We start from the raw sequence: 16,114 nt of genomic DNA on the forward strand, positions 1-16,114 counted from the left end.
TGAATGCATACTCTCCCTTGGTAGCTGCATTGGTTTTCTGCTATGCTGGACAGTACTGGACAATGCTTGTGCAATGTGTTTTGGCACAACTACTTATATGCTCTACCATAGGTATATATGACAGGGTGACGATGCAGAAGCACATCTGGGTGACAATTGTAACCCTATAACAGAAAGTGCCTGAACAAGCACCTTCACGGCAGGATCAGCGGGTATTATTTTAATGAAACCTGCAAACTAAAAATATTGAAAGTGGCTTTTGAAACAACATTAACATGTTAAGGTACCCTTTCATGACTAAGCCTATTTTTGAAATTTGGTGTTTACAAGTTAAAATCCATATTTTTTTTCTAGAAATTATTTAGAACCCCCAAACATTATGTATATTTTTTAGCAGAGAATCTAGAGAATAAAATGGAGATTGTTGCAATATTTTATATCACATGGTTTGTGCAGCTGTGTTTTAAACGCAAATTTTTGGGAAAAGGGACACTTTCATGATTTTTAAAAAAACAAACAGTAAAGTTACCACAATTTTTTTATATAATGTGAAAGATGATGTTACGCCGAGTAAATAGATACCAAACATGTCACACTTTATAATTGCACGCACGCATGGAATGGCGACAAACTATGGTACCTAAGAATTTCCATAGGTGACGCTTTAAATTGTTTTTACGGTTACCAGGTTAGAGTTATACAGGAAGTCTAGTGCTAGAATTATTGCTCTCGCTCTAACGATCGCAGCGATACCTCACATGTGTGATTTGAACACCGTTTACATATGCGGGCGCAACTTCCGTATGCGTGTTCTTTGCTGCGCGAGCTCGCGGGGACGGGGCACTTTAAAAAAATGTTTTTTTCTTATTTATTTTATTTATTTTTATATTTATAAATTGCGTTAAAAAAAAAATTGATGACTTTTATTGTTGTCACAAGGAATGTAAACATCCCTTGTGACAGTAATAGGTGGTGACAGGTACTCTGAAAATGGTGATTCTGAATACTGTGTATTTTTTTAAAACTGGCGCCATTGGCAGCTGAGTTAACGGAAAGTGACGTCATGACGTCTCTTTCACATTTACAATTAGAAGGCTGGAACGAAGCTCCAGCCTGCCCCCAGACGCCGGAGGCAGCCGATTGGTCACCGGGCCTCCCGATCAAACGGGAGACCCGGTAAGAGAGGTGGGAGGCGGCGGGAGGGGGGGACGTCCCCTCCCGCTGCTCTGGTATAACAGCCGAGTGGCTTTTAGCCGCATCGGTTGTTATACCAGGAGAGCCGATCGCCCACTGTAAAAAACAGTACCAGGATGATAGCCTGCAGCTGCGGGCATCATCCCGGTATAACCCCGAAAAGCCGAGTACGCACATCTGCGTACGCTAGGCGGGAAGGGGTTAAAGAGATTTGGGTGACTGTATTTAGATGCCATGTAAAGGAATACTATAATGGATTTGGGTCAGTTTTATTCTAAATGATTTTAAACATATATACATTCTTAAAATTAAGTTGGGTGCTTGTTTTCTTCAATAAATATATTTTTTGTATTAAAAATAAACATTTAATGCATAAGAAAGGATTCCTAGATAACTAGGGGTTAGCTAAATAGACAAAACAGCAGTAATCCAGTACATTTTATTGAAAAAAGCTGCTTGAAAAGTGTGAGCCACTAAAATGAAGCCAGTGCTCTAATATATTTGTTTGTGTGCATCAAATTCAGCTGCAACTATTGTAAAGGACATGTCAAAAGGAGCTTAGATTGTTACCTGAAAAGAGTAAATCCTCTGAAATGGTAATAGCAAATAAAAAATATGCACTGATAAAAAATATCATGCATATGTAGCACCCCTGTTCTAAAATAGGGCTACGGGTAAATTTAGTTATGCTGGGTGGTAGCCAGCCTGGCTAATTTGTAGTGTTTAGTGGTCAAATGACTTCTGTTCTAATTTTATTCGGTTGTGGCTTTTCCCTTTTGTCAGTAGGTGGCACTGTTGCCTTTGACATTAGTATGATGAGCTACAGTACATTTTAGTTATGGATAAACATACTTTTCTCAGCCAATCAGAATCGCCTCTATGAATGCTGGGAGAAGCTATTTATTGTGAAGAAGTCAGGTGAGGTGATCTTAGTCTTCCTACCCAGGGCTGCGGCCTGGGTGAATGTGTGTGTGTGGAACATCTCCTGGCTGCTAGGCCTGAAGCCTGAGGCCTATCCAGGTGGCCATCTGCTTCTAGGCCTATCTGAGGCCTATCCGGGTGTTCAAGTTCCTGTTGAGGAAAGCCTGCTCAGCATCCAGAAACAATTCTGAAAGGGATGAGTTCTAGAGAAGTACCAGAGGTGACTCTTCATGGACCGGGGATCCATGAGGTGGCTGGGAGAGGTTCAAGAGGGAACTTATCCAAAAGAATTCAGGTATGATGCAGTGAGTAAAGCTCAGTTACTATAGGAGACAGCCTATTCTACAAAGTACAGATGTGCTGGTTCAGCTTAAAGGTTCCTTTCCTGTACTGCTGTCAGCCTTATCTCACCTATTTTTGTCTAAGGAGTCTGCCTGTTTGCTGATCGTTATAAGGGTGTCCTGTGCCCTATCCTTTCTCTCCCACATTTTTCCTGTTTGAGAAATAAACTTCTCTCTGACTGACGCCCAACCTTCATTCTTGTTCATTACCCACTATGCCTAGTAACTTGCAACCTGAGGAAGTATGTCAGCCTTTGGTAGTCACCATCAGGCTTCCAGAAAATTGGGGTAAACGCTACATCTGGTGCCCAACGTGGGGCAAAGCATTATTTTTGTGGTGGTCGCCCCTAGCAATGGACTGCAATCACACAGGAATTTCATTTGGCTCCGTGGGAGAGTGGCAAGAAATGTCTGCATACCTCCACATGGGGAAGAACCTAATTGTCTTTTTGCTCATGGGAGAGTGTCAGCCTGATCTTTTGTCACTTTACACCAGTGTTAAAGGAGTTAAGGCAGACTCCACAACAGAAGAAAGAGGCAGGCGCTGAAGTTTCTGCTGAGCAGCCGGACAAATCCCTTGGCAGGGGGAGGCTTTGCAGGGGAGGACACGCAGTCGGGCGTGCCGCCATCTTTGGTCCATGTGCTGGGAGACGGAGAAGCAAGCATGGCATACCTTGGAGTTTCCAATGCTGAATGGAACGTCAATGCACTGGGTGTTGGCCCTGCGCCTGTAGGGTTGAGAGAAGCGATTACAGATACCAGAGTGAGGTACATTCCTAAAGGTAGACTGGTGCTCTACATGGCGGGAGTCCACAAAGTGCTCCGGCCCTGGATCACCTGAGGCCACTGCGGGGAATCGCTACTGGAGGTAGTCTCGCCGGCCTTATCGCCACGGGTGTTGCAAGTGGATTGGGGCAAGTGTGTTGCTATTGCTGCACCGGAACTTGCTATGGTGGTCGCTGCCACAGTTGTTTTGCCTGCTGTAGTGTCCGCTACCACAACCGTGCCCATTACTACAATTTTACCTACTGCAACCATGCCCACTACAAAGTCAGGTGCCTTAGTGACCTTCCGTGGCCGTGGTCGAGGTCGTCTCGTGCCCATTACTACAATTTTACCTACTGCAACCATGCCCACTACAAAGTCAGGTGCCTTAGTGACCTTCCGTGACCAAGGTCGATTTCGTCTACATTCCCTGATGATGGAACCTACCAGGGAGAAAGCTGCTGAGCCTGGTAAGCCAGATGTGAATGAGAGCAGTGTGCCTGTTCAAAAACTTTTCAAATCAATTTAAAACGAATAAACAAAACAAATTCTGAAAACAAATTAAATGAATGAAACTAATTTAACGAAACAAATTTATGTTAATCACGAATCGAAACAAAACTAAACACTTTTTTTGTTCTGCACATGTCTACTGTTCTCTGTCTGGCAAGTTCTCCAGAAGATGAGCGGTGGACTCATAATGCAAAAACCACAAATGTTGCTGTGCGAGTAACCTTTTCATTTACAAGTGTTTCTCAAAAGCCTGATACAATTTCAGGTTACTCTGTCAAGTGTGCTCCTGATACTCCAGTGTTACCTGGCTGTGGAGGCCCTAAACTTCTATCAAAGTTATCCAAACTGCAGTGCACTGTGATGAAAAAGGTAGGTGAGGAGTATGGGTACCTGTACCCGTATGTGACAGAGACTCTGATTGCTGAAATCCAATGTAGACGAGCACAGTGGATTGATACCATCAGGGACTATTTAAAAATTTCTGCAGTTTGTGATGTAAAGAAATTGTCACCCAGAAATGCAGGAAGATATACTACAATCTTGCAAACCTGGGATTATGGTCGGCACATTTACCTGGACTGTGTTATCATCAGACAGCCTAATCAAGCTCACTTACAGCATTATATCACTACTAGGGATGAGCCGAATACCCCCCGGTTCGATTCGCACCAGAACCTGCGATCAGACCGAAAATTTGCACGAACGTTAGAACCCCATTGATGTCTATGGGACTCGAACGTTCGAAATGAAAAGTGCTCATTTTAAAGGCTAATTTGCATGGTATTGTCCTAAAAAGGGTTTGGGGACCCGGGTCCTGCCCCAGGGGACATGTATAAATGCAAAAAAAACTTTTAGTAACGGCCGTTTTTTCGGGAGCAGTGATTTTACTGATGCTTAAAGTAAAAAAAAAAAAAGTGAAATATTCCTTTAAATATTGTACCTGGGGGGTGTCTATAGTATGCCTGTAAAGTGGCGCGTGTTTCCCGTGCTTAGAACAGTCCCTGCACAAAATGTCATTTTTAACCACTTCAATACAGGGCACTTAGACACCTTCCTGCCCAGACCAATTTTCAGCTTTCAGCGCTGTCGCAGTTTGAATGACAATTGCGCGGTCATACAACACTGCACCCAAACTAAAATTTTATCATTTTGTTCCCACAAATAGAGCTTTCTTTTGGTGGTATTTGATCACCTCTGCGGTTTTTATTTTTTGCTAAACAATTAAATAAAGACCGAAAATTTTGAAAAAAATAAAAGTTTTGCTTTTGTTTCTGTTAAAAAAAATTGTAAATAAGTAAGTTTTCTCTTTCACTGATGGGCACTGATAAGGCAGCACTGACAGGCACTGATACGGCGGCACCGATGAGGTGGCACCAATGAGCGGGCACCGATGGGCACTGACGATGGGCACTGATATGCGGCACTGATGGGCACTGGTAGGCGGCACTGATGGATGGCACTCATATGTAGCACTGATGGGCACTGATAGGCGGCACTGATGGGCACTGATGGGTGGCACTGGGTGGCACTGGCTGGCACTGATGGGCACTGATAGGCGACACTGATGGGCAATGAAAGGCGACACTGCTGGGCACTGATATGTGGCACTGATGGGCACTGATAAGCTGCACTGATATGAGGCATTGATGGGCATCCCTGGTGGCACTGGTAGGCATTGAAGTGGGCACTGACTGGCAGCTGCCTGGGCACAGATTGGCAGCTGCCTGGGCACACAGTGGCATTTCCCTGGTGGTTTAGGGGCATACCTGGTGGTCCAGTGTGGATCGCTTCCCTGGTGGTCCTGGGCAGCTTCCCTGGTGGTCCTGGGTAGGATCCGAGGGGGGGCTGTGCTGATAAACAATCAGCACAGACCCCCCCTGTCAGGAGAGCAGCCGATCGGCTCTCCTCTACTCGCGTCTGTCAGATGCGAGTGAGGAAAAGCCGATAACCGGCTCTTCCTATTGACAGCCGTGATCAGCCGTGATTGGACACGGCTGATCACGTGGTAAAGAGTCTCCGTCAGAGACTCTTTACCTAGATCGTTGCTGCGGGGTGTCAGACTGACACACCGCAACAACGATCGCCGCGATGCGCGCCCCGGGGGTGCGCAGCGGCTCAATATCCTGTGGACGTCATATGACGTCCAGTCAGGATTTTTAAACCACTTTGCCGCCATCATTCTGCTATATGGCGGGTGGCAAGTGGTTAAAGGAAAAAAAGTGCTTGCGGCTTTAATGTAATGTCGGGTCCTGGCAATATGGATGAAAATCAGTGAGACAAACAGCATGGGTACCCCCCAGTCCATTACTAAGCCCTTTGGATCTTGTATTAATATTAAGGGGAACCCCGCACCCAAATTAAAAAAAGGAAAGGCGTGGGGCCACCAGGCCCTATGTACTCTGAACAGCAGTATACAGGCGGTGCAAACAAGACAGGGACTGTAGGTTTGTTGTTAAGTAGAATCTGTTTGTAATTTTGAACTAGTACATTTTTAACGTTTGTCCAGCCAAAAAATCTATTTTAAGCTTTTTGGAAAACATAGGGAAGGGTTATCACCCCTGTGACATTTGTTTTGCTGCCTGTGCTCCTCTTCAGAAGATTTCACCTCACTTTTTGTCCCAATGACAAATGTTTTTTGAAAATTTGGGTTTTCTTATGAAACAAGGATTGGTGATAAAGCATCAATGGAAAGGAGAAATGTTTTTCCCATATTAACTCTTACAGGAGAGAATTTCTATTCCTAGGGGTAGATTTCATCTCACTTCCTGTTGTCTCCTTCCGTTTGCAAGTAGGAGTCATTTGTAAGTTGGATGTTTGAAAGTAGGGGCCTGCCCTATATACTCAGCAGAAATTTGGGCCTTAGGTGTTGTTGTGGCCTCAACACTGTAAGCCCTCACAGGGCCCTGCTGTGAAATATTAGATCAAGAATTGTAATTACATGCCCCTGTTGAACAGGGGCAGAAAAATTGGGCCTTTGGTGATGGTGCTGGTGCCACAACACTGTAAGTCCTCATTCGCTCTTGGTGGGCGCAGAAACGGGCCCTGCTGTGAAATATTAGATCAAGAATTGTAATTACATGCCCCTGTTGAACAGGGGCTGAAAAATTGGGCCTTAGGCACTGGTGCTGGTGCCACAACACTGCAACCCCTCACAGATACTCTAGATGGAAAGCAGAAACGAGCCCTGCTGCAAAGTATTGCATCAAAAATTGTAATTACACGCCCCTGTTAAACAGGGGCTGAAAAATTAGGCCTTAGGCACTAGTGCTGGTGCCACAACACTGCAACCCCTCACAGATACTCTAGTTGGAACGCAGGAACAAGCCCTGCTGCAAAGTATTGCATCAAAAATTGTAATTACACGCCCCTGTTAAACAGGGGCTGAAAAATTGGGCCTTAGGCACTGGTGCTGGTGCCACAACACTGCAACCCCTCACAGATACTCTAGTTGTAACGCAGGAATGAGCCCTACTGCAAAGTATCGCATCAAAAATTGTAATTACACGCCCCTGTTAAACATTGGGCCTTATGCACTGGTGGCGACGCCCAGAACCAAAAATGTTCTTACAAGCTATCAGCGTGATCATTGAGGAGGAAGAGGATAATTACTCAGGATAGTCACTCAGCATCAGCATAGGCAGTCTTTGAAGTGATCTGAGATTTCAAAAAAATGATTCGGTTACATCAGCATCAGGTGCTTGGTAGCTGGTTGTGATCCAAGACTGATTCATTTTTATGAAGGTCAGTCGATCGACCGAGTCGGTGGACAGACGCACCCTGTGATCGGTTACAAAGCCTCCAGCAGCACTGAATGTGCGTTCCGAAAGAACGCTGGATGCAGGACAGGCCAGTAGCTCAATTGCATACTGTGCAAGCTCTGGCCAGTGATCCATCCTCAAGACCCAGTAACCCAGAGGATTTTCGGTGGGAAAGGTGTCCAAGTCACATCTTGCCCCTAGGTATTCCTGCACCATGTAAAACAGACGCTGGTGATAGTTGCTGGAACCAATCATACCTTGGGGCTGCGGATTAAAAAATTGTCTGAACGCATCGGTCAGACGACCACCTTCTCCACCACTCCTTCTTTGACTGACCGAAGCCTCAGCAACACGTTGTCCAGAAACAGGAGTTTGTAACCTCCCAGTCTCTAGGAACGCGTTGCACAGATCTTTCTGCAAGGCCTCCCGAAGATGTTTTATCCTCTGCTCCCTCTGCGATGGCAAGGTAAGGTCCGCAACCTTACCCTTGTAACTTGGATCAAGGAGGGTTGCCAGCCAGTATTGGTCCTTCTCCTTGATACCACGAATACAAGGATCCTTCTGCAGGCTTTGCAGGATCAGGGAGGCCATGCAGTGTAGGTTTGCTGAGGCATTCGGTCTGGAGTCCTCTGGGTCACTAAGGACAACATGGTCCGCAGCCACCTCCTCCCAGCCATGTACAAGTCCATGGGTTTCCTGAGACTGATCCCTTAAAGACTGCTGCTGATGCTGAGTGCAAGGCTCCACCTCCATACTGACACAATCCTCCTCGTCCTCTTCCTATGTGATCGGCGGGCACACAGGAACACTGTCTGGATAAAGGGGGCCTTGAGAGCTAAGGAAGTCCTCCTCTTCCTGCCTCTGTTCTGGCTCAAGTGCCCTGTCCATTATTCCACGCAGCGTGTGCTCCAACAGGTGGACAAGGGGGACAGTGTCACTGATGCATGCACTGTCACTGCTCACCATCCTCGTGGCCTCCTCAAATGGTGACAGGACAGTGCATGCATCCCTGATCAGGGCAGACTGGCGTGGGGAAAAAACCAAGCTCCCCTGACCCTGTCCTGGTGCCATAGTCGCACAGGTACTCATTGATGGCCCTCTGCTGTGTGTGCAGCTGCTGCAGCATGGCCAACGTTGAGTTCCACCTGGTGGGCATGTCACAGATTAGGCGGTTCTTGGGCAGGTTAAACTCCTTTTGGAGGTCTGCCAGCCAAGCACTGGCATTATATGACCAGCGGAAATGCACACAGACTTTCCTGGCCTGCCTCAGGACATCCTGTAAGCCCGGGTACCTGCCCAAGAATCGCTGCACCACCAAGTTAAGGACATGAGCCAAACAGGGCATATGGGTCATTTGTCCCTGTTGGAGGGCAGAGAGGAGGTTGGTGCCATTGTCGCAAACCACCATTACTGCCTTAAGTTGGCATGGCGTCAACCACCTCTGAACCTGCCCCTGCAGAGCTGACAGAACTTCTGCCCCAGTGTGGCTCCTGTCCCCCAAGCACACCAGCTCAATCACCGCATGGCATCTTTTGGCCTGCATACTTGCGTAGCCCCTTGAACGGCTACGGAGCACCGCTGGTTCCGAGGACAAAGCACAGGAAGAGGCCATGGAGGAAGAAGAAGAGGAGGGGGTGGAGGAGAGAGGTGTGTCACAATCATTAGTAGTGGCATTTTGGAGGCGTGGTGGCGGAACAACCTCCAACACTACTGCACCTTGTCCTGCATCCTTCCCAGCTGCCAGCAGAGTCACCCAATGCACGGTGAAACTTAGGTAACGTCCCTGTCCATGCCTGCTGGACCATGAGTCAGCTTTAATATGCACCTTACCGCTGACCGCCCTGTCCAGCGAGGCATGGACATTGCCTTCCACATGCCGGTAGAGAGCCGGAATCGCCTTCTGTGAGAAAAAGTGGCGTTTGGGTACCTGATACTGAGGAACCGCACATTCCACAAACTCACGGTAGGGGGCAGAGTCTACAACTGAAAAGGCAGCAGTTGAAATGCTAGCAATTTTGCCAAGCTAGCATTCAACCGCTGGGCATGTGGATGGCTGGGAGCAAACTTCTTTTGGTGGTGCAGCAGCTGGGGCAGGGAAATTTGCCTGGTACAATCTGACATTGGTTTACCGAAAGAAGATTGCCCACAAGTACTTGGCTGTGACACACCTAATTCTACACCTTCATTCCTCTCAGTGCAGTCTCAGAGAGGACTGAAGGTATAGAGGGGTTGGAGATCTCAGCTGATGAGGAGCAAGGAGAGGTCCTCTTTGTTCTTTGGTTTGGGTCTTTTAGATACGCTTGCCAACGAACTGCATGGCAGGTCAACATATGTCTGGTCAAGCATATGGTGCCCAAGCGGGAGATGTTTTTGCCATGCGAGATACGCTTGAGACATATGTTGCAAATAGCAGCGGTGCGATCTGATGCACTTGCCTCAAAAAAGGCCCACACCAAAGAACTTTTGGAATAACGCGCAGAGACAGCAGTGCCCTGCACATGCAGAGCTTTGGGGTGTGATGCAGTCAGTGTGCTGCCCTTAGGCTGGCCCCTGGAGGGCTTCCTGCCTCATTGGTGATGTGCCTCCTCCTCCTCCTCTCTCCTATCAGGCACCCACGTTGAGTCAGTGACCTCATCATCCCCTCACTCCTCATCACTGGAGCAAACCTGGCAGTATGCTGCAGCAGGGGGAGCATGACTGTTAGATTTCTGTCCTTCTTGGGCACCCCCTCTGTCCGTGCTCACGTTACTGCCTTCATCTAGCTCAGTATCATCATCAGAGCCTTCTAAACGCTGAGCATCCTCCTGGAGCATGTACCCAACACTGTGGTCAAACAGTTCGAGGGACTCAGGAGGACATGGTGGGGCTAGGGAAGGAGTGACTGATGCCATTGAGCCGAAGGAAGAGGCCGCGTTGGCAGCTGCTTTGCCAGACAAAGTACCCTGAGCGTGGGTGAGAGAGGATGAGGAGGATGAGGACGGCTTGGTCATCTACTCGACCAAGTCTTCCGCATATTGCGGCTCAACGCGGCCAGCTGCCGAAAAAAAGGCCAAGCGTGTTCCACGGCCACGTGCTGATGAGGATGCACCGTCTCCACGACCAGCACTGTTGCCTCTAGACACAGAGCCTGCTTGCTCTCTTTTATTTTCTTGTGACTGTCTGCCTCTCCTTGTTGGCCTTCCAGACATACTAATGGCCTGTAGCTGCACTAAGCTGGGATATATATATATATATATATATATATATATATATATATATATATATATATATATATATATATATTTATACATACTAACTTGTAGCTTATTTAGCTGCCTGCGTTAGTGATAGGATCAGGAAAACACCACCAACCTTCTACAGGTAGCTTTAGGTGAACACTGTGCAGAGCTCACAAAAAAATAACTTGTAGCTTATTTAGCTGCCTGCGGTAGTGATAGGATCAGGAAAACACCACCAACCTTCTACAGGTAGCTTTAGGTGAACACTGTGCAGAGCTCACAAAAAACTAACTTGTAGCTTATTTAGCTGCCTGCGGTAGTGATAGGATCAGGAAAACACCACCAACCTTCTACAGGTAGCTTTAGATGAACACTGTGCAGAGCTCGCAAATAAATAACTTGTAGCTTATTTAGCTACCTGCGGTAGTGATAGGATCAGGAAAACACCACCAACCTTCTACAGGTAGCTTTAGGTGAACACTGTGCAGAGCTCGCAAAAAACTAACTTGTAGCTTATTTAGCTACCTGCGGTAGTGATAGGATCAGGAAAACACCACCAACCTTCTACAGGTAGCTTTAGCTGAACACTGTGCAGAGCTCGCAAAAAAATAAGTTGCCTACGGTAGTGATAGGATCAGGAAAACACCACCAACCTTCGACAGGTAGCTTTAGGTGAACACTGTGCAGAGCTCGCAAAAAACTAACTTGTAGCTTATTTAGCTGCCTGCGGTAGTGATAGGATCAGGAAAACACCACCAACCTTCTACAGGTAGCTTTAGCTGAACACTATGCAGAGCTCACAAAAAACTAACTTGTACCTTTTTTAGCTGCCTGCGGTAGTGATAGGATCAGGAAAACACCACCAACCTTCTACAGGTAGCTTTAGCTGAACACTGTGCAGAGCTCGCAAAAAACTAACTTGTAGTTTTAGCTAAACACTGTGAGGAGGACGCACTACACTAACTTGTAGCTTTAGCTGAACACTGTGCAGAGGTCGCACTACACTAACTTGTAGTTTTAGCTGAACACTGTTCAGAGGACGCACTACACTAACTTGTAGCTTTAGCTGAACACTGTGCAGAGGTCGCACTACACTAACTTGTAGTTTTAGCTGAACACTGTGCAGAGGTCGCACTACACTAACTTGTAGCTTTAGCTGAACACTGTGCAGAGGTTGCACTACACTAACTTGTAGTTTTAGCTGAACACTGTTCAGAGGACGCACTACACTAACTTGTAACTTTAGCTGAACACTGTGCAGAGGTCGCACTACACTAACTTGTAGTTTTAGCTGAACACTGTGAGGAGGACGCACTACACCAACTTGTAGCTTTAGCTGAACACTGTGAGGAGAACGCACTACCCTAACTTGTAGATTTAGCTGAACACTGTGCAGAGGTCACACTAAACTAACTTGTAGCTTTAGCTGAACACTGTGAGGAGGACACACTACCCTAACTTGTAGTTTTAGCTGAACACTGTGCAGAGGTCACACTAAACTAACTTGTAGCTTTAGCTGAACACTGTGAGGAGGACGCACTACACTAACTGTAAATAGTCTAGCTGCCTGACTGTGGTACTAATAGGATCAAAAGAATACCAGCAATTTTCTTCAGGTAGCTGTAAATACTGTAACAAGACAAGTCTGCCTGTCAGTAGGAAGATAACAGGAACGGATCTAGCTAAACTGAATACAGTGAATATATATATATACAACACCTGGGATGCATATATATACACAATACACTGTAAGTGCAGCTAACTCACTGACTGTCCTGCCTAATCTAGCTAACTCAAATGAAATGACACTGTCTATCTCTCTCTAAGCATGCCGGAACACACTAAACAATGTCGCCGTGCAGGCAGCCTTATATAGTGTGGGGCGTGTTCTAAACTCCCTGAGCCATAATTGGCCAAAGCCACCCTGGCTTTGGCCAATTACTGCTCTCTCTACTGAAGGCGCTGTGATTGGCCAAGCATGTGGGTGATAGTGCATGCTTGGCCAATCATCAGCCAGCAATGCACTGCGATGCCGCAGTGAATTATGGGCCGTGACGCGCAACACGAATTTGGCGCGAACAGCCCATATCATTCGCAATTTGACGAACGGTCGAACAGACGATGTTCGAGTTGAACATGGGTTCGACTCGAACATGAAGCTCATCCCTAATCAATACCATTGGATCATCTGGGAAGCCAATCCAATTGCCTGATCCACGTTATTACTGGTGATGCCACAAGACATTTTGTTCTCAAGTCAGCATGGAACACAGCCCTGTTGCTCTGTTTAGCTGTGTTTGTTCCACAGTAAGTAGTACTTCACATGAAAACAATCCTGCTTTGAGAACACTTCTGCCTGTGCTGTTTGCTGCTGGACTGTGCTCCTGATACCAGCAGTCACAGGAAGTGCCCTTATGGTAATATATTTGCCCGTTGCCTTGGAATTGCTAATATATCTCACTGTGCAAAGTAATATGCTGATCTGTTGCTCTGGATTGTCAGCATATCCTTGTCCTTCATCTGTGAGGAAAATAGCCTCCGTCTCCTGAAAAAGGCTGAGTCATGTTCAAGTTTCTGTGTTGCCTGTGTGAAAGCTTGCAACACTACAAGTTTCAAGTCTTTAGTCCCTGGAATCAATGACTAGGGAAAAACAAGTTGTTAGTCACTCTACCATGGAACTTTGTGACACTTAAAACCAAGGAAAGTACCTTTTGGATTTTGGTGTACAGAACCAGCAAGAATGTTCTCACTAATTTTTTGTACCTACTGATCTTTGGGGATACAGAGGCAGTATAATTCTTCAAAGAGATGACTTCGTGTTGGTGTACTTGAAAAAAAAAATGTTTATGCCCATTGGACTCTGCGGTTACAGAGACAACATGATATTCCAGTTAGGTAGTCAGGTAGGCTGTGCTTTGTGACTTAAGCTAACCTACATCTGAAACCTAACCTTCATGGACTGCAAAGTATTCAAGTGACTTTTTGTTTTACTGTCAATAGATGGCAGCAAATGGGCCAATCTGAGTGAACAGTAAATTCTTTATCTTCATAGAAAATTGTTTAGGAATTTAATGCTTTACGTATTGATCAAATGTGTAAATACTTCTTGGAAGAAGGTATTACTCTTTAGGGAGTGAGGCCTCCTTCATACTGTTGATATTTCTGTGTACAGTTAATTGCTAGGACTGTAGAGTATGTGAAAATATACTAATGTGAGTTTACCTTATACACTCTTGTTTTCCTCGGCTGAGAGTAGACAATATCCTAAATAGATAAAATAAAATATATATATATATATATATATATATATATATATATATGTTTCTTTAGTGTAATGTATAGTGATAATTAGGGTTGCACCGATACCACTTTTTTAAGACCGAGTACAAGTACTGATACTGTTTTTCAAGTACTCGCTGATATTTTTTTAATGTCACGTGACAGTGGCACTAATATGCATTACTGATGACGCGTGGACTGTGTCAGCAGTTTTTTATTTTTTATTTGTTTACAATTTTATTTTTTACAATTTCTTTACAATTTTATTTTTTACAATTTTTTTTACAATGCTTTTTTTGGAGGGGGGGAGTGGACAGTGTCAGTGTGTTTTTTATTTTATTTTTTAATTATTGTTACAATTTAACCTTTTAAATATTTATTTATTACAATTCTTTTTTTTTTTTTTATCAGCCCTGTGGGGGGGGGCTTTGGTGAGATATCAGGGGTCTTAACAGACCCCTGACATCTCCCTTTTGAGACACAGAAAGGGACTGGGGACAAAGATTCCCCTGTCCCTTTCTCAGCAGCCTCAGCTGCACTGGAGATGAATGGACAGGAGACAGCGGCTACTCTCCATTCATAAACTGATGTATCGTAAACACAGTTTACGATGCTCAGTTATTAATGGACAGAGTCAGTGATCACTGACTCTGTTCATTTGGAATAGGAAGGAGCCGACAGATATACTGGCTCCTTCCTCCGTTCTCCATCCTGAAAGATTGACACAGGGGGGGACAGGAGCGGAGTACACCGAGGGGGGGGGACCGGAGGACATGGAGGGGGAACCAGAGCGGGGGACTGGAGCGGAGTACACCGAGGGGGGACCAGAGCGGGGGACCGGAGCGGAGGACACAGAGGGGTGACCTGAGTGGGGGACTGGAGCAGAGGACACGGAGGGGGGACCGGAGTGGAATATATGGAGGGGGACCAGGGCGGAGTATACGGAGGGGGACCGGAGGAGCCTGGAGGACGACACAGAGGGGGACTGGAGGAGTATACAGGGATAGTCAGGGGGTGATCGGTGCGGCAGTGGGGGGAGTTACAAGCACCGATCCCCCTGTATAGATTTCAATAAAGCAGCTGGAAGCCGCGGAGGGGAGAGGAGGAAAAGCGTCTGTCAGCTACTTTATTGAAACCTATACAGGGGGGATCGGTGCTTGTAACTTCCATCGCCGCGCCGATCACCCCCTGACTGTCCAGGTATCGGATAAAGCATCAGAGCATTTGCCCGAGTACAAGTACTTGGGCAAATACTCGTTATCGGCACCGATACCGATACTAGTATCGGTGCAACCCTAATGATAATACTTGTCTTCTTCGGCTGAGGACAGACAATATCTCAAACGTATACATAAATGTTGCTTTAGGATAGATATTACTATAATGGTAGATATAGTATAGTGTATTGTAAAAATATACAGTGGGGACGGAAAGTATTTAGATCTCCTTAAATTTTTCGCCCTGTGTTATATTGCAGCCATTTGATAAAATCATTTAAGTTCATTTTTTTTCCTCATTATTGTACACGCAGAATTGTTGACATTTTTGCAGATTTATTAAAAAAGAAAAACTGAAATATCACATGGTCCTAAGTATTCAGACCCTTTGCTGTGACACTCATATATTTAACTCAGGTGCTGTCCATTTCTTCTGATCATCCCTGAGATTGTTCTACACCTTCATTTGAGTCCAGCTGTGTTTGATTATACTGATTGGACTTGATTAGGAAAGCCACACACCTGTCTATATAAGACCTTACAGCTCACAGTGCATGTCAGAGCAAATCAGAATCATGAGGTCAAAGGAACTGCCTGAAGAGCTCAGAGACAGAATTGTGGCAAGGCACAGATCTGGCCAAGGTTACAAAAAAAATTTCTGCTGCACTTAAGGTTCCTAAGAGCACAGTGTCTTGCATAATCCTTAAAAGGAAGACGTCTGGGATGACCAGAACCTTCCTAGAGCTGGCCGTCCGGCCAAACTGAGCTATCGGGGGAAAAGAGCCTTGGTGAGAGAGGTAAAGGAGAACCCAAGGATCACTGTGGATGAGCTCCAGAGATGCAGTCGGGAGATGGGAGAAAGTTGTAGAAAGTCAACTATCACTGCAGCCCTCCACCAGTCGGGGCTT

The sequence above is a fragment of the Aquarana catesbeiana genome, linkage group LG08, assembly GCF_042186555.1.
Source record: "Aquarana catesbeiana isolate 2022-GZ linkage group LG08, ASM4218655v1, whole genome shotgun sequence".
Taxonomy (NCBI): Eukaryota; Metazoa; Chordata; class Amphibia; order Anura; family Ranidae; genus Aquarana; species Aquarana catesbeiana.